Source organism: Perna viridis, chromosome 10 (genome assembly GCF_037379345.1).
Source record: "Perna viridis isolate PV_CMFRI_1.1 ecotype Kerala chromosome 10, ASM3737934v1, whole genome shotgun sequence".
Classification (NCBI taxonomy): Eukaryota; Metazoa; Mollusca; class Bivalvia; order Mytilida; family Mytilidae; genus Perna; species Perna viridis.
In genome coordinates this window covers 12,960,354-12,982,905 of record NC_142454.1, presented here as the reverse complement: position 1 = coordinate 12,982,905, position 22,552 = coordinate 12,960,354, and the positions used below count along the sequence as shown (strand labels likewise).

The window sequence follows — 22,552 nt, the reverse complement described above, 5'->3', positions numbered from 1 at the left end:
TGAATTTTGATGTAAACTAGAAATTATTTCTGATATTATATGATTATCTGATATTAGTTTAAATTAACTTGGCAATATTGATCTGAAAAATTTAGGTTATATTAATGGAAAATACACAAGTTTTATTTCGTTGCTTGTGAAATATTTATAAGGTAACCACTCTGGTAATTTAAAGAGAACCAATCCATGTTTTTTTTTAAAATTTATTTCAATACTGGGTCTATTTCTAAGCAATGTTTAAATTTGCAGAAAAACAGTGCTGACTAAAAAAAAACATATATTTAAAATCTGATGAAATGAAAAACTGCAACTTAACACAATTTGATAAACCCAAAAAAACCTTAACAAAAAGTTACTTTACAATCAAGGTAACAATTATTAAAAAACAATTGGTTATTTACTGTATTATTATTATGTAAAATATTTTTCTCTTATTCAATTTGTTTTGTATGTGGAGGAAGAATTCAAATAAGGATTTTTGGTTATTGTGAAACTTCTTTAATTTGTGGATATCCATTTTCATAGATTCTGAAAAAAAAACACAAATTGATGGATTCTTGAATTCATGGTTTTGAGGTTTTCAGTATATACATCTAGAAAAACCTCCTTGGAAACATTATCAATAGAAGGAATGTGTCATTTAAAGATACAATTTTGTAGATTTAATAAGAATGGTCATCTGTTTCATTTACACATATTTCCAATATTCCACCTTCCATGACTTTCTAGACAAGATATAATTAGCTATTTTAATTGAATTTTCAAGTAGTTTATACAATGCCTCCAATGGTCAAATAAATTAATATGATTTCCAGACAAAGCCACAATTGTTTAACAGAACTAACACCATGCATGGAAAGCCATCTATATAATGAGAAAATTGCCATTTCAAGAGCTGTTAATTTAATGATAGATTATTAATACCAATGATTATTAACTGTTGAACTCCATATTCTTCAGGTTAAGCCTCTGGGTACAAGGACACCATTGCCAAGGGACAAAGATGATGAACTCAATACTACTAGGGTTAACCCTCTCGAACCAGAGAAGGATGGACTGCAAAACAATGATGGTCCATGTCCAAGGACCAAGCTTTCATGCTTGGTCACCTGGTGAAGAGATCTGCACCCACTTCAAAGGGTTCTCACCTGTACATTGGACAATGAGGTATTATTAAAGAACTTTATTAGATTTGGACCACTGCTAATTTATACAATATCATGATGATTATACTAATGTGAATGGATGTTAAAGTTGTTGCAGTCTTGCTGTCCATGGCTTTAGGCGTTTTAGGGTTAACACAGCATGTTATCTGGTCATTACTTCATTGTTACAGGTTCCATAATCCATAAGTATCTCACATCGCATGGAATAAAATCCATTTACGGTATTAAATAAATAGTAGTGATTTACTGAATCTTCCCTGTGCAAAATTTTTTGATAATTCACACTGTGAAATTAATTTGGTGATTTCATAACACAAATATCAATCCATCATTCACAAAATAAAAAATTTATGTTGAATATTGCAACAAATATTGGGAGATAAAATTATCAATTAGTTATTCACTTATTGCAATTAATTATCCTATTACAGGCATAATTTTTTTCTGCTTTTTAGCGTAATTCCGCTCTTTCATTAAACCTCGTAACATCATCTATGCTATTAGTATTAGATATATGATATGTAGGTACTAGTTATTATGTTTCAACTTAAGACTAAAAAAGTATTTGGAAATGCCCTGTTCATAAGAAAACATTTCCTGACGACAATTTTTCTACTCGTACTTTCTTGTCTAAATATCCAGGAAATTTATATTGTAGATCTGTCAGTAGAAATATAACTTAAACTATTTCATAGAATATTAATATAAATTGTAACTTTAACAATAATGTAACATTTTTGTATTTTAACTTTTCAAGAATTTAGCAAAAGTCAGAAAGCAATAAAAAACATGGGTTGATTTGAGTTCTGAAAAGTTTTCTAAGTGATTTGAGTAGTCTCCCTTTATTTTTACCAGTAATTCCTTGAGAAAATAAATAATCAGCTCCCTTCATGCATCAATTTTTAATCCAATTATCAGCATTAAACTGAAATCAAAGACTCTAATATTTGGATTTAGGTTTAACTTTTGACTGGTCTTTATCATGTAATGAAGTGTAATAAATTACTTTGATGTTTTTGTTTAATTTAAAATTTAGATATTTAATTAAAGGTTGATTTAGAATATATGGAAAATATGTATCAAATATTTGAATGACTTTGAAGATTTGTCTGGGTCATGAGAAGTTTGATTTGAGTGATAAAGTTGTCTATGTTTTTAATTTTAATGGTAGAATTGGTTAGAAAAATATTTGAAGATCCTCCATTTTTGGAATTTGTGGCACTTATCAGAGGTTTGCTCAAGAGTCTCTGTTTCTAATGGGTAAGTTTGTGTTTCTGTGGTAGATTTTGCTATTTATTACAAAAAAAATTGGTGGAAGGATTTAGACTTTTTTATTGTGGGGGGGGGGGGGGGCAAGAAATTTGTATTCTTTTTTGCAAAAGAGTTGTAAAAGTGAAATTCTAATTCATCAAGGGAACTTCTATTTGATAATGAAATGTGATACCATTTTGTTCATGAAGTATTGCAATATTTAAAGCATTAAAGTGGCAATTCCTATTTGATCTTTTTGTATGTTTGTTAGTGAGTAGTATTAAAATGTATATTCTAGTAGTTTTTCATGGAAGTTATGGAATAATTATCATCATGAATCATTATGAGTTGACAAAAATCCCAACAATTGTCTCCCATATATAGAACCATTACAACAGTGTAAAAGCCGCATTAGCTGTCATTTTCGTACATTTTGTTTCTGTTGAAATATGCTTTAACTTTGAATTATTTCTACTAAATTGTACTTTTCCTGTATAATTTCATTTGAATCCACAAATAAAATGCATTAAATACATGAAATAGGTGTCAAAATACTTATTGTCTTGCAGACAAAAAATCGACCTAGATAAATTTGTATGCATGTGACTTCTGGTGACCTTAATCCGTGCATGTGCTGTAAGGGTCACTTCTTTATAAACAAATCTGATTGGAAAGCGAAAGTGGTTAATGAATGGCAAGGAAGACTGATGGCTCAGGCCGTCAAAGAAAAAAGTTTGAATATAATGCAAGGACCCTTTTGAAATTTACATATTGTGATATAATGTGGCACAAATGTAGTCAGTAATTGTCATTATTTATTTGAAAACTAATCAATAAATAGATGAAATGAAATGTAAACAAGACACATGCTTATCTGTGTATCCCTTACTATAATTTTTTTTAACAAGGTTAAAGTATTTTTAACCCAGGTGAATGTCCTGTCGGGAATCTTCAGGAGTATTGGCGAAAAATTATTAAATCAGAGCTATCTATCTTCTTTAATTAAAATAATGTTGTTCTCACAATATTCTGTAGGTATTATGAACATAAATTTCATCAGTTGCATTACTACAAACTTCTTTCATGAATCAGCAAAATTCAGTAGAATCAGAACTGAACAAATTTGGCAGCTAATGCAGTTTTAAGATTGCCTCTATTTTATTCAGTATTAGAATGTGGGCATTGAAAATTCTGTTGTTTTTTTTTCACTAAAGCACTAGTAGTTTTACATTACATTGCCTATACTCTGTCCTTTGTAAAACACTCCTACAATAATTTCTTTTACATGGTAAGTTTTCACCTGTGTACAAGTAATTGATTAAAACAAAAGCCCACCTGTAATTTCTTCATCAGTTACAAAGGTAAATTGTGCATATTGCAGGTGCTAAACTCAGGTAGTAATCAATGACTGATCATGTGTAGGTATTGTGCAATACCCACATAAATCTGTCATTTGATAATCTGTGGAAGGCACATTGTGTGATATGGGATAATGGGAGCTCTATGGTGTGTTTGGTAGCTTCCATTTTGACATCCTTTGATTATAGACCTCACAAATTGAATGAACTTTAGATGCATATATGTGATGCTTATTTAATGGTTTCTGTATGCAGTGTTATATTGGACTGTTTTCTCCTCCTTATTGTTGGCAGAATTCATTTAAAGACTAATACGTTTGATATTGAGTTCAAGAAAAAAAAATTTTCTGCTGTCGGACATAGGACTGACAAAGGCAAATGTTTGGTCAGTCCCACTGAAAATTTGCTGGTCCCATGCAATTTGACTTCACAAAATCTTTTTAACCGCTGTCAGTTATGGGACCAGCACAAGAGGTGAAATGCTGGTCCTACCCAAATTTTACCTGTCAGGACTGGCAGGACGGCGATTTTTGCAAACTCTGTAATGCACATATGTACAGTAACTGTGCTGATTCTCAAGCATGGTCACAATCACTTGGATCATCATTCATTCCATTTATCTGTCCAATTTATATCTCAATTATATTGCATTCTTAGTTCTTAGTAAGATTAGTTTGGGATATAACCCTTCAAAGTATTGTAGCTCTGCAGACCACATCACTATAATGGCCTTGGGAGAACTCTGTGATTCCTTTGGTGTAATCATGTTAATGATATGTAGGTTTATGCAAAAATCCCATAGTATTAAATTTGCTCTGGTAAATATGAGTCTATTGAATTGTCTACACATAATAAAAAAATTCTCTCCAATATGGCTAGAACTGCTTTATATATGATTAGTTTTTCTTTTTGAAATATTTGACATCATGCTGATTCACTTCTGGTCAAGCTGATTGTCAAAATATAGTACTATTTACTACAGAAAAAAACTATTATCTTAGGCCATTAATTTCCTGGACTGTCTCTGACTAGTCATTAATACATCAGATACATGTCTATTCTGAACATTTCTTTCTGATAGATATGGCCTATGTCAAGGTCATCTTAGCGCTGAAAGGTCCAGTGTAAAACATATCAAAATAGGAGATGTGGTATGATTGTTGATGAGACAGTCATCCACCAATAGCAAAGCAATGAACAATTATACTTCTACATGTCATCACACAGTTTTCATTGATGGGCACATCCCATACCATAAAGCAAGCTGTAAAAAGCCCAAAATAAATGAAGTGAAACTATTCATAAAAGAAGAAAATCTATCAATATATATAAAAAATGTAAAACATAAAAAACAACTACAACCCCTGGACTACTGGCTCCTGACTTGGGACAGGCACATAAAGTATGTGGCGGGGTTAAACATGTTTGTGAATGCTCAACTCTTCCCGTAATTTGGGACAGTGGTGGGAAAATACAACAATAAAATGAACTATAAAAATCTGTTGAATACAGATTTAACTCTTGAGATCGATACAGAATACAAACACTTCAACAAATAAGATAAAAGACAACAAGCTGTATCTTCCTCGAAAGAGTAAAAACTTTTTCTTTAAGCAAGTTCAAAATCCCAAAGCAACTGATAAGTACACCTTGTTTATTCAAATGAAAATATCAATAAAAACATGTCCAAAAGGATTTAGTGAAAATATATCGTTAAATATCTGAGTAAAACAAGGTCTTTGTGCAAGTGCCAAGATAAAAAGGAATGATGATCACATGCACATTAACATAATAAGGTTATTATGTTATTAATTATGTTACTTGAAAATGAATTGATGTGAATTTTACAGCTCATTATTGGAATTCTCCGTATCTTTTTTATATCCACATTTTTTTTTTTACACTGCTGTACTAGAGTAATTTTGTGCAGATTCATTATAGCTACTATTATTTTAACTAACCATGATGACATGTAGGAAAAATCATGTTAAATGTAAACATAAATAATTCATACTGCTTGGAGCCTCTTGTTTATTTATGTCTAATTTTTATATACTGTGAAAGTACTATTGTTTGTGGGGTAACAAATTTTGTGGTTTTTGTCGGTAGGCCAAACCACAAAATTTGGTTCCCAATGAAAAGAGATTTCCATTGGTGTGTTTACTGAAAACCTCAAATCCACAGATTCAAGAATCCACAAACTTGTGTTTCTTCCCTAATCCAAGAATTTTTATATATCGTGAAAGTACTATTGTTTGTGGGGTAACAAATTTTGTGGTTTTCGTTGGTACGCCAAACCATGAGATTTGGTTTCCAATGAAAAGAGATTTCCTTTGGTGTGTTTACTGAAAACCTCAAATCTACAGATTCAAGAATCCACAAACTTGTGTTTCTTCCCTAATCCAAGAAAATTGGTATGCACAAATTTAAGTACTTTCACGGTAGTGCATGTACTAAATTTATACATGGAGTCTTCACTGAAATGAATAAAATGCAAATCATTCTATTGACACTTTATGGCTAAAAAAATGTGAAAGTTCATTTACTTGTGCTGTGTTTAATTTATCAGGCCTTGATACTGAATACAACTTGTCAAATTCTGAATCCTGAATTTGAATTTTTTATCATGTAGCATTTCAACGTTTCTGATTAATAGTCATGTGTTTGATCTTAGTGAAAGCACTTTGAACAAAGTTATTTGTGTGTTGTGGTATCTTTAACTTTAACTAAGATGGATGTCCCAAATACATCAACCCTATTTCCTGTACTCCTAAACAAACATGAAGTTCATTTACAGTAGCCAGAATTAACATATGGAGGAAGTTAAAAAAGCGAAAGAAAAATATTTATTTTCTTTTTATCCACGAAGCATCAGAGACAAAAACATGTTTCATCTGAATTCTGAATTTTCCGGCTTGTCACCATAGATGTTATACTTAATTAAGATGTCTTCTTTTTTGCAGCCATTGGAAGGATACAGTGATCACTTAATCTACCTGTCCATCAAAGGTAATCAATTGATCTTTAGACATCAAAGGCCGCTTCCCACCTGTAATTGGTCCATGTCAATCAAACAGGTAATCGACAGGTAAGACCCACATGTCCAGGTAATTATCTTGTTAGATGACCACCAAAGTCAATAATTGACCACTGATTGTCAGTTTCAATGTTCAAACATAAATTGGTCAGTGTCTTCTGCTGAATCGGCAGATGGCTTAGGGTTTTATTGTCTTTCCAAGGCACCACAAGGTGTGATGTCACAGTTTTTTTGATTGGCCAGAGATAATCATGTCATGGTTAGTTTGAGGAGCGCTGGGACCCTCCAACTCAAATTATCATTTATTATAATCAAGAAGGTCATCTTTTAACAGAGATGATTATGATGATATGATGATTGCCATTTTTTATTGACAGAGTTTTTTTAATTTGGAAAATTATTTGATACACCAGCATGTATGAGTTTCCTCTTCTTGTTTTCTTAGTTTCTCTCACACAGTTAAATACATTTTTTTTTAAAAACTTTTTATTTGTATAGATTTTAACATTTGATTTGTTTTCCCAGAAAATTTTGACCTTTTTGAACTGCTTACATACTTTAATAGGAAGTAACAGTGCCTTTTATTGTTGGCAGTAAATCTGTTGTTTCTTGACATATTTGTTGCTATCAAGGATTGTAACCTACTATTTAGCTGCACCATTCTTTCCAGCCATAACTCTATCATGGCATAAAGTTTAACAAACCTGTCTAACTATGACTGTGTATAATTCTTTCTTTTTATCCATCCTGAATAAAAACAATTTTGTTAAGCTGATATTTACGACCAATTTCAAAAGAATCTGACTTTGGCCCAAAAGCAGAATGGCAATGCCATTTGCCCAAACAAAAGGGTAGATTGGAGTGTGCACTGAACAATAGTCACAACATTACGCTGTAATCTAAGATGTGTGTTTTATGTCAAAATCCACTTAAATTTACACGGCATTTAGACGTTACATAAAAAGGATCAATACAAATTTTGTATTTCTGAAATTGATCTCTCATATTGCTTTTCAATGTTGCAAAATTTGATTGCATTGTTAGGCCAAAGGTCTTTATATTAGAACTTCAATTTCTTGTTTTTCAAATTTTTTATCAGTAGTTTTGCAGAACAGATTATTTTTTGACACATGTTCTTTTAAATTACATTTTTAATTGAAAAAATATCAATAGAGAGCTTTAGGGTGATTGCTGCATTGCTAAAATGATTCTTAACTCTATGAAAATCTTAATACTTTCCACTGATTAAAACATGAGTTTCATAGTTAGGAAAGTTTCAGGTTAATACATGTATGAAACATGGACTGTTAATTACATGACTTCAAATATTAGTGTTTGGTTAAAAAAAGTTTCACTATATATAGTTTATCAATGTTTGGCCGCTTCCTCTTATACATATTATATGACATTTGTACCTTTCGTCTTAAATTATTGTACCCCAAACAAACAATGTTTAGGGGTGGGTTATATAGGAGTCACCCTGTCTGTATGTCCATCCATCCATCTGTCCTAGATAGGTTAGGCATTATATGTAGATTTGCATGAAGGAATATAATTTCTGTCATAGGACTCTACAGGGAGATAATCCACCTTAAAGGTTTTTACATTTTAAAACCTCGTCACCACAACTCATGAACCGCTCAAACGATTTTGATGAAATTTTATAGGGTGGTTTGGAATATTTTTGAAGGAATATAGTTACTGTCAGAAGATTCAAAGGGGGATAATTAAACTAACGATTTATATCTTTAAGTCATATTTGAAGTGGATTATTCTCTTTGTGAGCTTGCCCACAGTATTTCCAGTTATAATTGGTATATGAAAAAAACAGGAATCACTTTTTAATTTAGTTTTCATCCAACTACCAGGCAACTAGACATTTCATCTCCTACAAATTTTTGTTATTTAGCCATTTTGAAAAGATAGTGTATGTTTTCTGACATATTGGTTACAAGGACATCTTTTATATTTATGCAAATTTTCTCAATTTATTTTTTTTCTTTCTTTAGATACTTATGTAAGATTATGAATTGAGACATATGGTGTTATTAAGTATCATATAGTATGCCAAGATTTAGATAAATGTTTATAGTGGCCCTATTAAGTAAGGGGTAATGCATTGGTTAAAATGTCATTAATTAAAGATAGCTTACTTACTAAAATGGCCATCTATCTTGAGTTGTGTATAACATCAATAGTGGCTTTATAGGAGAAGTGTACGTTTTCTCTTGTAAATATAGAATGGATTAGGTACTTAACAAATGACATTTCTGTTAAAATAGTAAAAGTTTGGATCTAACTTTTTGTACATTTATTTCTTATTTTATTTCTGTTAAAATAATCAAATCTCGTTTCACTTTTAGTAATTCAAAAAATGAATTTTACATATACACCTGAAAAATGGTAACAAGTGACATGTATGACATATGTTTTTGACTGATATGAAAATGCTTGTTTTTATGCATATAAAAACAAATGCTTCCAAAAATCATACAAAATCCACACTATTTTCGTTTATGAACCTATGGAAAACATAACTACTGGTCATAGAGAGTAGATCTCACAATTTTCAAGACAAGCAATTCTCGCCAATCTGCTAACCAAAATTCATTCATTAACAAGAAGTTGTTATATGATAACTCTTTTAAGAAAGAAAAATATCAGCAATCTGATAGATGTTTTGTCTTAAATTTTGGGCATGAACTTGTCTTACAGGAGAGGACTAAAAATCGATTTGCGAGAATTATTTGCTTGCAGGATCTACTCTTTGATCAATATTTAGTATTTTTGACATGTTTCTCTTGAAATAATTCATTATTCCTTTAAGTATTTTATCAGGTGTTTTTACCAAACATATGAAATATGTTGCAAATACTCCTTTGATATATATGTAAAATTTGTTCTAAAATCGTGTAATTGAGACAAGATTAAATCATTTAAATTGCAGTTTCAAAAAAAAATGCTCTTTTTGTAAAGACTATTTGAGTAAGACGGACTTTGAGGTGAACAGACGTTTGCAATTGATATTACTATGAAAGTACTATTGTTTTTCGTGGTTTTCGTAGGTAGGCCAAGTCAATAAGTTCAGTTCCCAATAAAAAAGAGAATCCATTGATACATGTACTGAAAACCTTAAAACCACAAATTCAACAATCCACAAAATTGTGTTTCTTCCCTAATCCACGAAAATTTGTATCCACAAATTAAAGTACTTTCACAGTATATGGAACAGGTAGTAGAAAGGTTAACATATGTTCAATGATAATTTATGGAAACTGTTGTTGGAATGATATTCAGAAATCAAAGTTCAAAGTAAAGAAGACAGAAACAGTAGACAATATACTCTAAAGGTACTTATATTTGTTGGTATGGGTCTTTGTAGTTTGTCAAAACCTCATTGGAGTCTTGGAATTTGTTTATTTTGGCAAAGCCTCTGAGTTCTAAACAGAATTTTACATTTCATTGGAAAGTGAATCTTGTAGTTTTAGCAAATCAGGAAAATTTGTAGTTCACAAATAAATCTTCCACAGTTCATGTAGACGCTAAAAGCAAATTGACAGATAATTCTGGAGAAATGAGCAGACTCCTAAAAACTTATGGAATAAGGGGACCCCAAACTTTTGAGGTAAAAAAACCACAAAAAACTTTGAATGAAATTGTGAAACTCAATAGCCTTTTGCCAAAATCCATGGAACAATGGATCATGCCTAATTAAATATCCAGGCATATTGTGGAACTTTTTTTAAGGTTGTATTAGAGAATGGATCTTTATCTCAGCAGGGTTAATCTTTATTCTATAGTCCATAATATTGGTAAAAAAAATACCAAATACATGGCCAGAAAGTGAAAATAGGAAACAGAAAATCTACATAGTGAAGTAAACTGAAGAAAATAGATTATATATCAAAACTGAAGGTGAAAAAAAAACAAGACGTAACACAAAAAATCTTAAACACGAGCAATGTGAAAATCCACAAAAAAACTGGATGTGACATCAAGTGCTCTGGAAGGGTAAACATGTCCTGTTCTGTAAAGGCATGTTAGTACAAATTGGGTTACACCCTTAAGTGGGACAATTTCAACATTGTTTTGTATGAATATTACAACAGCATTAATACTAAATATTAAAATTTGTTGTAGTGCGTAATTTCATATTTTCAGTAATTAAATAAAAACGTAATCTCGACAAACCAACCCCAATATTCACACATTATACTGGGTACATCAATCCTTTTTTTTTTGTTGCATTCCGGAATCATGACAGGTATAACAAAACTGTATCAGTTACCAGGACCAGATATCGTCAGTACAATGACGAGTCTGTCATTTATAAAACGTACACGCTGAACAATTGTCATCACGGAACAACGAAAACTGACCCACCTTATTTCATATCAGAAACCTTAAATCCATACGTCTTAATCATTTTATATAAAAACAAGGGTAATAGTATACTGCTATAAAAAGGTTGGTTCAATAAATAAATGTTTTAACTTTAACCGTGTTTAGTCACTGACCCCAATGATGGTTGGAAATTGAACCACAAAATAAGTCTTTGACCACAAATCATTTAATTTGTCATTTAATTCTAATGGGAACATAATTTTTCCTGATGTATTTTACTTGTTTAAAGGGTATTAGTTTCTTTTCTCGTAGGTTAATGTATAGAAATGTGGTTTATATTGAACTGTGGCTTTTATGTTGATCTGATGGACTGCTGATGATGGGATTGTATTGATTAAAGATAACCAAAGTTGTAAGTACTTTGTGGATCCATGGAGATGTTTTAAACCCCTTTTTGAGATTGATAACATTTAAAAATGTTAATATTTTTTTATTTTAAATATTGAAAAGTACTCAGATAGCCATATAGTTTATGAAATAGTCAAGCAAAAACATTTATCATTTTTTAGCATTGATTTTTTACACATATTTGTTCTTATAAAAAAATACACTATATTACTAAGTCTTAGTCTCTTTTCCAGAGTATTGCTTCATATATATCCCTTTATTTGACAGATAATTTCTAAAATACTGATACAAGGGATGAGAGATTTGATAAGGTCAAGACAATGGACTTTTCCATAGTACTGTACTTACTTTATGGTTGACCTTATATAAAAATACTGTTAACTATTGATTAATAGAATTCTTTTAAAGTTTTAAAATTTTCAGACTGTCTTTACTTTAATATATCACAAAAAAAATTTTCAGACTATCTTTACTTTAATATATATCACACAAAAAATTTTCAGACTATCTTTACTTTAATATATATCACACAAAAAATTTTCAGACTATCTTTACTTTAATATATCATAAAAAAATGTTCAGACTATCTTTATTTTAATATATCACCAAAAAAGTTCAGACTATCTTTACTTTAATATATCGCAAAAAATTACTACCAATATTCACTGAAAATATTTGAACAAAAAGTGAATATTTCTTAGAATTTTTATTTGGATTAAGGATGAAATTAAACATGTCCATGTGCAATTTTTCATTAATGTTTGCCATTGAAGAATTTTTTCATCTTACTAGGTTCAATTCAGCCCTATGAAGTATACAGAAGATTTCTACTTTTTTATAAACAACAAACTTATTTTTTTAATAAAAATGTGAAAATTTGAAAATCAGAAAAAATGTTGGGGCACCTGATTTGAAAGGCAGAAAAAGTTAAAGCATTAAACGTAAAAGTTTCCAGTTAGACAAAACCCTTGATTTCTCAATATGATAGTTTAACTTTCTTTAGCTTTTGTAAGAAGGTGATTAATATTGCAATCACAATGGACAATGTAGCGTGCTATTTGATTATAAAATACATGTTCCGTTCCATAGAACATTATCTATTAATCAAAGCCCTCAACGATTTTGATCACTAATTATTTCTGCATAAGGAAGTTTTGTCATGTATGTAATGTTTTAAGCCATTGCATGCTGAAGTCTGAAGTTTATAGATTAAAGTTAGGAAAGGTGTTTATTTAAAGGAAAGTTGATAATAACTAATGGGACCAAGGTGGAAGTGATTGTAGTATGATTTATAAAATGTCTTGGCTCAATACAAGTGTTGTTTCTATGGTCTTAATAGGTAAGGTTGTAGATAGGCGTTTTCAGAGGTACAAAACTGTATACTTTTTCCATAAAGGTATCATTGAAGCCATGATTTCAATTTTAGCTGTGATCTCTTAAAAAATGTTATACATAAAATATTTTATGCACATATTTGCAAATATATGTTTATACTGGTATGGAACTATTGCTGACCACTAACAAATCATTTTTCAAATAATTTGATATTATGAATAAGTAAAACAGCTAAGATAGTTATGGAATTATTTTTGCTTATATTCAAACTAGGTAAAATGGTTGAATTCTTTTGTTACATAGCTAAAAATATTTTTAGCATAGACTGTCAGAAAGAGAACAATTTTGACAGTCTTTTATAACATAGCTAAAAATCTTTTTGTATAGACTATCAGATAGGGAATAATTATTACAGGGTTCTCTATTAAATATCTGTAGTTCTGTGATGCTGTGCTAATTTGTCTTCCATTTGAATGGCATATTTTTTGTAAGTTTAATGCTCCTAGACTTTTAGATAGCAGTGCTTTACATGAATCTAGAGAATTCAAGTGGAATTTACTTGGTCAGTTAGCCAATTTAAACCTTGAAGAGGCCTTAGACAGACCATGACATATGTGGCCATCTTGAATGGCAATATCCTGCAGGGATAATCTATTTTCAAGACAATTTTCCTTTTCTGGACCAAATTGGTATAAATCATTAGACTTAATGTAGCTGATGAAATTAGTTGTTTTGTGGAAAAACAAAGTACTAATGATTTTTGTTTGGTACATTACCCTTGGACTTTCATTATCTTCCATGAGCCATATGGTAAGGAAAGAGGCTTACGAGTAAGGCTAGTTACTAAGGGTTGTAATGGATGTATTAATGATCCGTAACTTCATTGGCTAAGTCTATAATCTTATAATCAGGATATTCCCATAATCACAAATTTTAGATAATTTTAAAGAGATTTTTCCTTTCCAGTTCATTTCCTACCATTTTCAGTCATATTTGCCTTCAGCTAAAAAACCAAAAGTCAATTTTGAAACAGCATTTAACTTAGCATTATCTTCTTTTTTTATGGTTGACTTCACACAAAGATTTCATTAGTTTCCTTCATCTTTCAGACTTTTAGCTCAGATAATTAATTCTTTCAAACTCTGTTTAGAAACTTCATTGTTTGTGGTTGATTTCATCACAATTTTTTTTATGATATCCCTGAGGCCTATTTTAATGCCTTCAATGATTTGAGGGTGTGAGCATTTGTGTTGCTCTTTAGGATACTCATTAGCGCTCTCCTATCCTGTCTTTGACACGTGCTCATGGTGCTAAATTGAGCTTTGAAAGATCCAAATGTAATATATTGAAACCTAAAGGGAAAAAAAATAGTTAAAGTCACAATTCATTTAATTTATTCGTAATTAAAAAGAGGTGGAAGATATTTTTTATATGACACAAAGGGTTAAAGAAAGCACTATGTGTAAAGCTCTACTAAATTTTAAAAGTTGCAGTACAAATTGTAATACATGACCCTAAGCTTGATGCAAAATTTTGGATTTCTTGAAATTCATTCTGGAACAAAAAAGATGTCATTTTCACAAAATCATAACAACAGAAGCATTTAGTCCCCTTTAATTGAGAAGAAACAGTTTCCATACAGGAAGCAACCATAGATAGATCAGTAGATTTGTGTATTCCTGCTATTGTGAGTTTTAGCATTCACTCAATTTTCCTTTTTAGGGGGTGTGAGGTGGGTAGCTATAGTATTTAGTGTTAGGTGACACTAGTTGGTCAAATGTCATGAACTTGTTACATTTATTATATAACAACAGTCACAGTCATCATCTATCTGATTTCTGCTACTGTTATATATAACAAGTCACAGCCGTAATCTATCTGATTTCTGCTACTGTTATATTTTTAAAGCACACTATTTTGGTTGCTTTTACAACATTTGTAAGCACAAAATCTTACAAGCACATTTTCCTGGCAGAGGTCCTAAAAGATGGTGGTCAGAGGTCCTGTATCCTCAATGTCTGACCTATGACCTTTTAAATATCTTTAACCTCAGTCCTTGACCTTCAAACCTTTCAGTTGACACTTTACAGTGGACTTTTTATTTCTAAAGTGGACCATTGATTTGAAACTTGATAGGTCTAGGACCTTCCACTCTTGGAAGTAAATTTTAACATTTGACTGGTATTGAGCAAAGTAGAATACTTAGTCTTTAAAACAGTCACAATATCTGTGCAACATTTCAACCTTCCAGTCCATAGTGTTGTTTAACTCTAACGAGTTACTCAATTAAGTAGTAATATTCATCAACCCAAGAATTTATATATTCAAAATATGGAAGAAAATGAGCCTCTTATAAGAAGATATTTATCACTGTGTATTATGTTCTATGATGGATACTGTTACTGTGATGAATAGATAGTGTAAGCTGTAAATGATATTAAAAAAACAATTTTGATGTAGGTCAGTGCTGCCTTTTTTCAGGTTTATTTGTTACTTATATGAATTTGTTTAACTGCATTGTATAATCTGTATTTGAAAAAAAATGGTTGAAATACTGTGCTGTGGCAACATAACTCACTAATTTGATATACATCCAATATTAGTACCTGTATCAGTATTCTGAGAAGGTTCTAATCGAGTTTTGAAATGTTAGGAGCTGTGCCTTTTATTTAGGGGGGGGGTGGGGGGTTGACTATCAAGATGGTCAGCTTGGGTCTCACTATTTATTTAGCCTCCCTGGTATCACAGAGGCAGTCCAATGATTTGGCAGTAAACCTAATTTCTTTTGAAATGCTTTGTGATTCAAATTGTACTATGAAACAGGAAATATTTAAAAGAGTTATGTATTTCATTTTTTCATACAGTTTATTGATGTGACACTTGAAGTTGAACTTTTTATGTCCCCTTTTTGTTTATCTGTCTCTCTTTAGTCTGTTTGTTAATTCATGTGTCCACGTTTCAAGTAAGCATGACTTTTCTTTAACTGTCAGAGAAATTTTGATGAAATTTTAAATGAACGTTAGGCTTCATATCTAAATACATGTATGCATGAAGGAATAAAATTACTGTCAGAGGAACACTTAAGGATATAATCTAACTTAAGGGTTTTTCATCCAACATTTTTCTTCATTTCAAGCAGGGATAATCTGTCTGTGAGTTTGCTCTCAGTATTTCTTGTAAATTTTGTACATATTAACACTTAATTGGTAATTTTATTCATTCTCAGTTGCTACAGTACAGAACTGTCAATATTATCTGCTGGGTTAAAACCGGTTTTTTTATAAGGAGCAGAAGTATTTATAATTTAATGCAAAATATTTAAGCTAGGAGAGTCAAGATTTTTTTATGGTTTTTATTTTTTTTTCTCATGAGAAACAATCACTATTTCTAATAATATTGAAATATTTTTCATATCACCTTTGTCTGTCTGAAGGAGATATAGAGGGCATGGTAATGGTTACATTTCCATAATTCCAAAACAACGATAAAGTAATATATCCTTGTATGTAATATTAATATTTTATTTTAAACAATTCGGAGTAGACAATTGCCCTACCAAGTAGATTGTCTTGTCTCTAAGGTAGGGTATCTAAATCTTGTGACAGAAGGTTAATTACATGATTCTGTTTAATACAGATTGGTACAAGCTGTATCTTCCTTACTGAATTCCCACACATACTGTTTTCAGGGCAACAAAACACGGACAAGGAATTATTTCCAGTCTTTGGTTAATGATGGAGACTCTTTTATTTGTGTCTTTTGATTAAGTCATAAAAGTAATTTCTAATGTTACCATGAAGTTGAAATCACAGTCTGTTGGCTGAAATCCATCCCATTTAAAGCTGGTTTGCTCTGTATGAAAAGGTTTACTCTGTTTTCTACACAATTACCCACAGACCCAATGTCAGTTAATAGTTTTCTGAATAAGGGATAAATATCTTTAGGAAAAATTGACTACTTTATACGAAACAATTCATGTCATTTAAAGGTATTAATTTCATGTTTATTTTTTCATCTCACGAATTTAGATAATGCCAATTGCCTGACCAGTAGAAAAGGGCTTGACCTATCATGGTAGAAATTAATACGGAAGGCCTGTCACTTTATCATGAGAAAAAAGTTAAGTTTTCTGTGTAGTCACAGTCTACTGATTAGCAACTGGTTATCCCTGTAATTGTATTTCAGCAGGGAAGGAAGAATTAAAACCACAAATGCTAATTTGAAATTTCTTTGAATTTTTTTAATCTGCCATGTGTATGGGTTGGTAAAAATAAAGAATATTTTCAACTTTTTATGTGGCATGTAGTTTCAATTTTATTGATTAGCTTCATATTTGCATTTATAAATTAAAAAAGAAGAATTCACAATCACCAATGTCATTGAATATCCTCTATATCCAATATTTCACCAGCTTGCAAAGTATCATATTAACTGTTTACACTTTGTTAAATGGATGAAAGTTTCTGTTTAAGTTCATAATGCCAAAACATCTTTCCTTTAACAATACACAGTAGGTTTTGTTTCCCTTACACAAAGGATAAAGATGGATAAGTTGAAGATTATATTAGATGTTATATTGTACCCCGCTGTCTGTATAATGGATGAGGCTGATTATGAAAATAATTCAATATGGTTCATTATGTCGCTTCTCCTGATAAACAAGGTTTATGGAACTGGGCAAGTTCTGGTTTGATATTTAAGGGAACTTGAGTGGTTTTTACAAACCCTCTTCATTGAGTGGTGATATATATGTAATGTAAGACATTTTGAAGGTTTTCTTTCAATGCTGTATTTATCAACTCAAACCTTAAGATTAAAACTTAAATTACTGGTACATGTGTGCTGTGGGTTTTATCATCTGTAAGTTACCAAATTTATATTTAAAAAAATTCACACATAATAAAAAACAATTTAAAAATTGTCATGTCTCTAGTCAGTACTGTAGCAAAAGTGTTGACAAAATTAAAATAAATATTCGACTACCATAGAATTTATATTTATAGAAGTCATTGAATGATTGACTAATTGTAGAGGTCAAAAGGGTAGATTTTTATCGACAAATACTAAGAATGTCACAGTATAATGTGTGAGCGTGCTTCACCTGCCTGACTGCCAACTCTCACTATATATTTGTCATAATTAACATCCGATTAGGTAAAGAAAGGAGTAATGTCGACACTTAATGATTTCGCTCTACAAACCTATAATTAAATGATCTTCACTAAGATTTAAAACCTTGAATTATCATGTCTTTGCTATGATTTATGTCCAGTTTGATTGTTTTTGACTAAATTGACCATTATAAATGTCTGTGTCTTGAGCATGTTTGTTTCCTAGATTAAATGGTGGCTTTTTGGATATATAAATGTGCATAAATTAACCGGTGGTATTTTTTTTCAATAGGCACACTTATGACTCCACCAAATCAATGAATTGGTCTATTGATAAAAATCTCATCTGATTTTGTCAGCCACATAAAGTGTCGAGTGCAGAACTTTTTTCATTCGAGTGTCTCCGAGTGTAGATTATATGATAACCCTAAAAACAGACAGTTTTTTCGTGCCGAAGGTGAAATATTTTGCACTCCTTAGAATATAGTGGTTCACTGTTGTCCATTATTATTATTCATTATCTGTATAGTGCACACGTTACATACAGCTGCAGAAATAAAGCTGTTCTGTGATTGTGACCTATTCTGGCTGTTTTAGGGTTAGAGTGTGGTCATATAAAGCCAGATAACATTTCACTACAACTTGTACATGGTTAGTTTGATAGTTAATAATAGTTTAAGCTTTTTCTATTTCACATTTTTACCTCAGAGTGTTACTGACTAGGCATACTTGTAAAAGTAACAATAACAAAAAATATCAAAGTTGGTGAGTAACTGTGGAGTCAAACTTCTGGAATACCCTCAGATTTATCATGGAAAAAGCAGTTAAAATGGTTATAATATTTAAGGTTAATTTATCCATTGTTACTGATGCAGTACAGGAATCTTACACTCGAAGTTTTAATTTTTTTTTCAATTAGTAAATTATCAAAATTGTTAATTAGATGGTTTTTTTATCAAGCTAATTTTAGAATATAATGTAATAAATTAAAAAATATGCATTTCAAATTTTTACTCTTTTAGTAATGAGTTCCTCCTAATTTCATTTCCAGCACCCATTGTATTCGATAACTCACTAAGATTGACATCAACAGTACTAACTCGTAATTTTCATTTTACCATGTTTTTTGGTACCAGGGGACTTTCATTTGTCATTTGACTTTAAAACTTTTATAATATTTATCTAATTTACCTCCTTAGCATAATTAAACAGTCTTTTCACACTCTGTAGCCGTAATTCAAAATGTGGAAAGTAAACAAAATGCCAGTAAAATATAAATATTTCAGGAAAAAACATACTTAGCAGCAAATGATAAAAGTAACTTTTTAATGTAATTGTTATAGTTACTTGATGTTTTGTGGGTTAATAAATGGGTCATTCCCACATACGGACATTGAATGTGGATTTTCAAGTTTTCAATTTTTTTTCTCCATTGTCTCCGGTCAAATGACAATTCTCCATTGTTTCCGTTCACGTGACAATTCTCCATTGTCTCCGGTCACATGACAATTCTCCATTGATGTACTTTTGTTATTTGTTTTTATTTTTCTATTTGTTGTTACTTTTTGTTAATTTTGTTAATTTTTCATTATTTCAACTTTTTGTCTGATATTTTCAGTGATCTTAGGTAGTCCTTATATTTTTCTATATTGTTAAAGGGCTTTACAATTAGTTGGAGATACTTGCTATACCATATAGACTGTTTGGGAGTTATTACTGGTAAATGCAAGAAACATCACAGACAATTGCTGTGTACTGTTTAATGGGTAACTTTCACAGGTGTAAAATTTTGCCATTTGCTCTGTGAATATGGGTATTAAATTTTATCAGTATTCATTTTTTTTCTTCAGTTTAAATGGAATGGAAATTATATGTAAAAAATCTGACTTTAATTTGGCAAGTTTTTATTTTTGTGATTCCCATAACCTCAGGAATATAGCATAAATTAGAACATTACAAAATTTCCTGCTATAACGGTTATTCATTTATTTGAAGAAATGTATTTGTTTTTGTGTTTTTGCTGTGAATTTGAGACAGTTATCAAATTATGTAGGTACAAGAACTATGCCTAAGTTACTTACTTCATATTTTTGAAATCATAGGGGTTGATTCTATCATTATCTTTTCTTTTCTGCCTTTAATTTTCTTATCTGAAAAGACCCCAAATTTTAAGGTGATCTGTACAATACAATTTTAATTAAGATGACGTAGCAAAATTTTAAATTTTTTTAAAAAGATTAAAAAAGAATCTCCTCACTTTTTCTTCAATTATTTTCTCAGAGAGCAAGCCTTGATAAGATAAATCATTATAGTGACCCACCAAAATCTGATAGTGCTCAAAATCTGACATTATTTTGAAAAATTGAGCTTTTTAATAGGGCACTTGTTCATTAAATTGTCTAGTGAAAGAAATAGTACTTGGATCTTCATAGCTGTTCTTTCATAATTTTGATAGAAATATCGGACTCAATATAAAAATGGGAATTATAGAATTTAAATCTGTAAACAAAATCTTAATAGGTGTCTCCCATGTAGTCCCGTGCTGATTTACAAATGGAAATCTATATTGTTCCTTCTGACAAGTTTGGAGATTATTTGATAACCTTGAATTATTAAGGTGTGCTTCTTTTACATAAATCTCGTGAACATATCACACAGTGAAAACAAAATTTGTAGAATTTTAAATTAATCTGAAAAGCATTGTCAAAAATTTCCTAAAATTGAACACCATGTGATTTTAAAAATTGAAAATTTTAATTGGCATTTCTATAAAAAGTTATCTGAGAAAACCATCTTTAATTCTGTCTTGATGACAATACATTGATATTTGGCTGTATTTTTTTTATTTATGACTCCTGTAAAAGGAGATTTAAATAACCAGTATTATTTATCTGTTTCTGCATTTTTTCAATAAATTATCAATGTCCATGAAGGGAGAACAAATTTAAGAGCAGTGCAAAGTTCTGTATTTAAAAATGTCTTACCCTTGTATAAAATCTAATGTCATACATATGTACTATATACTGCCTTACATGTGTGTACTTCCTAATGCTTTACATGTGTACTATCCAATAACTTACAAATATGTACTATCTAGTACCTTGCAGTTGTGTAGACTAGGTATTTGGCAGTGCATGCTTAATGTTTAATTCTGCAAGGACATTGCAACACTTCCAATTTTCTACAAAAAATTTTTTTTTTCAGAGATCAGATTGACCAGTGAAAACAACAGACCAATTATTGTCACTGTATCAGACAAGACAAAATCTCTTTAAGTATCACATTTGGAGACAGGTGAATAAAAACGCAGAGGTGATTTAGGTCTGCTAAGCGATATTTTAGTGTTTTCAATAAAATAAATTTTTCTTTTGCTCTAGCAGTCTCCTGGCCTATATATGATAACCATTAAGGTTGTTATCTTTTGTGTCTTAAATCGGCAGATTCACTATTTCATTTTGTTTATCTCAATAGATTTTCATGCTTCGGCTTTTTATTCAGAGATTTAAGAGCATTGATCAGTCAGAGTTATCCCTAGTTGTAGCATTTAAAAATGGATTTAAACAAATAATGTTTATTTTTTATACTGTAAATATTTTATGAAGTGTTTAATCTTGAATATAATTTAAAGTTGACGTACCGCAATTCCTTAAATGCACGATTTTAATACCCAAAACAATGATTTGAATCCATTGATGGAAATATTCAAATATTAGAGGAAATATTATATTACTCCATTTATTTGTGTTCCATGTTATAAAACAGGTTGTGAAGGATTTAGATTTAAGGCTATGAATATTTCATTTGCTTTTCTCTTGGTGTCATGTACAGTTTATTATATTGAATAAATATTAAAAAAAAGTGACTGTGTTCTTAAGCAGAAAAAAGGTTTAAAACATGTGAACATTTGGCTGAAATAATGGTAAAAGATTGTATTAAAGTTAACTTTAGCCAAACAAAGTTCCACATCAAAGGGAAGAGAGAATGGAGAAAAATTGTAATAAAAATAGAAATAATGGGATCAGATTTAATAATGATAGATGTGGCATCTTGGACTTTTCCATTGCTATCATCTGAATATTGTTCAGCTGTACATGTACTATTAGAAGTTCTTATTTTATTGAGAAAAACTGTATAAAGAAAAAAAGATATGAAAGTTAAAAGAATAATAATGATAATCTAGTAACATTTTCAAGGTATACAAGTATGGGTACACAGATCTTTTTTTTATATTTTAAATCATTTTAGCCAATATTTACGCAATTTCAGTAATATGTTATAAAAAAAATAAAATTGAATAAACTTGAATGTGTTTGAAATAATTGAATTTGTTCATTCTCAATATTAAGGAATCATCACTGTCATAGGAAAGCCTACAATCAACCGTAGACTATAAAATTATATTAATGTCTCCCTCTAGTGGCTGAATTAGCTTTCTAAAACAGAAGTAATTCATCACTGTATATAACCATGGAGACCTTGTTGACAGTAATATTGTCATTTGGGCCACTGGGTTCATACTCTATAGCCCTCCTGTCAGTATAT

At 30.5% G+C, this 22,552-nt stretch overlaps 1 protein-coding gene across 2 annotated transcripts in view; it reads left to right on the top strand.

Annotated features, from left to right (window-relative positions):
* Nucleotides 1-11,402: 11,402 nt before the first annotated feature.
* Nucleotides 11,403-22,552, top strand: part of LOC148604579 (protocadherin gamma-A4-like) — a 60,211-nt gene continuing 49,061 nt past the window's right edge. Inside the window, exons 1-2 of one of the 2 annotated variants that reach the window (XM_088549037.1) lie at nt 11,403-11,568; nt 21,215-21,304. The gene's annotated coding sequence lies outside the window, so the exon portion shown is untranslated. The remainder of the gene's footprint in view (nt 11,569-21,214; nt 21,305-22,552) is intronic. The other variant, XM_088549040.1, reaches the window with a different exon arrangement.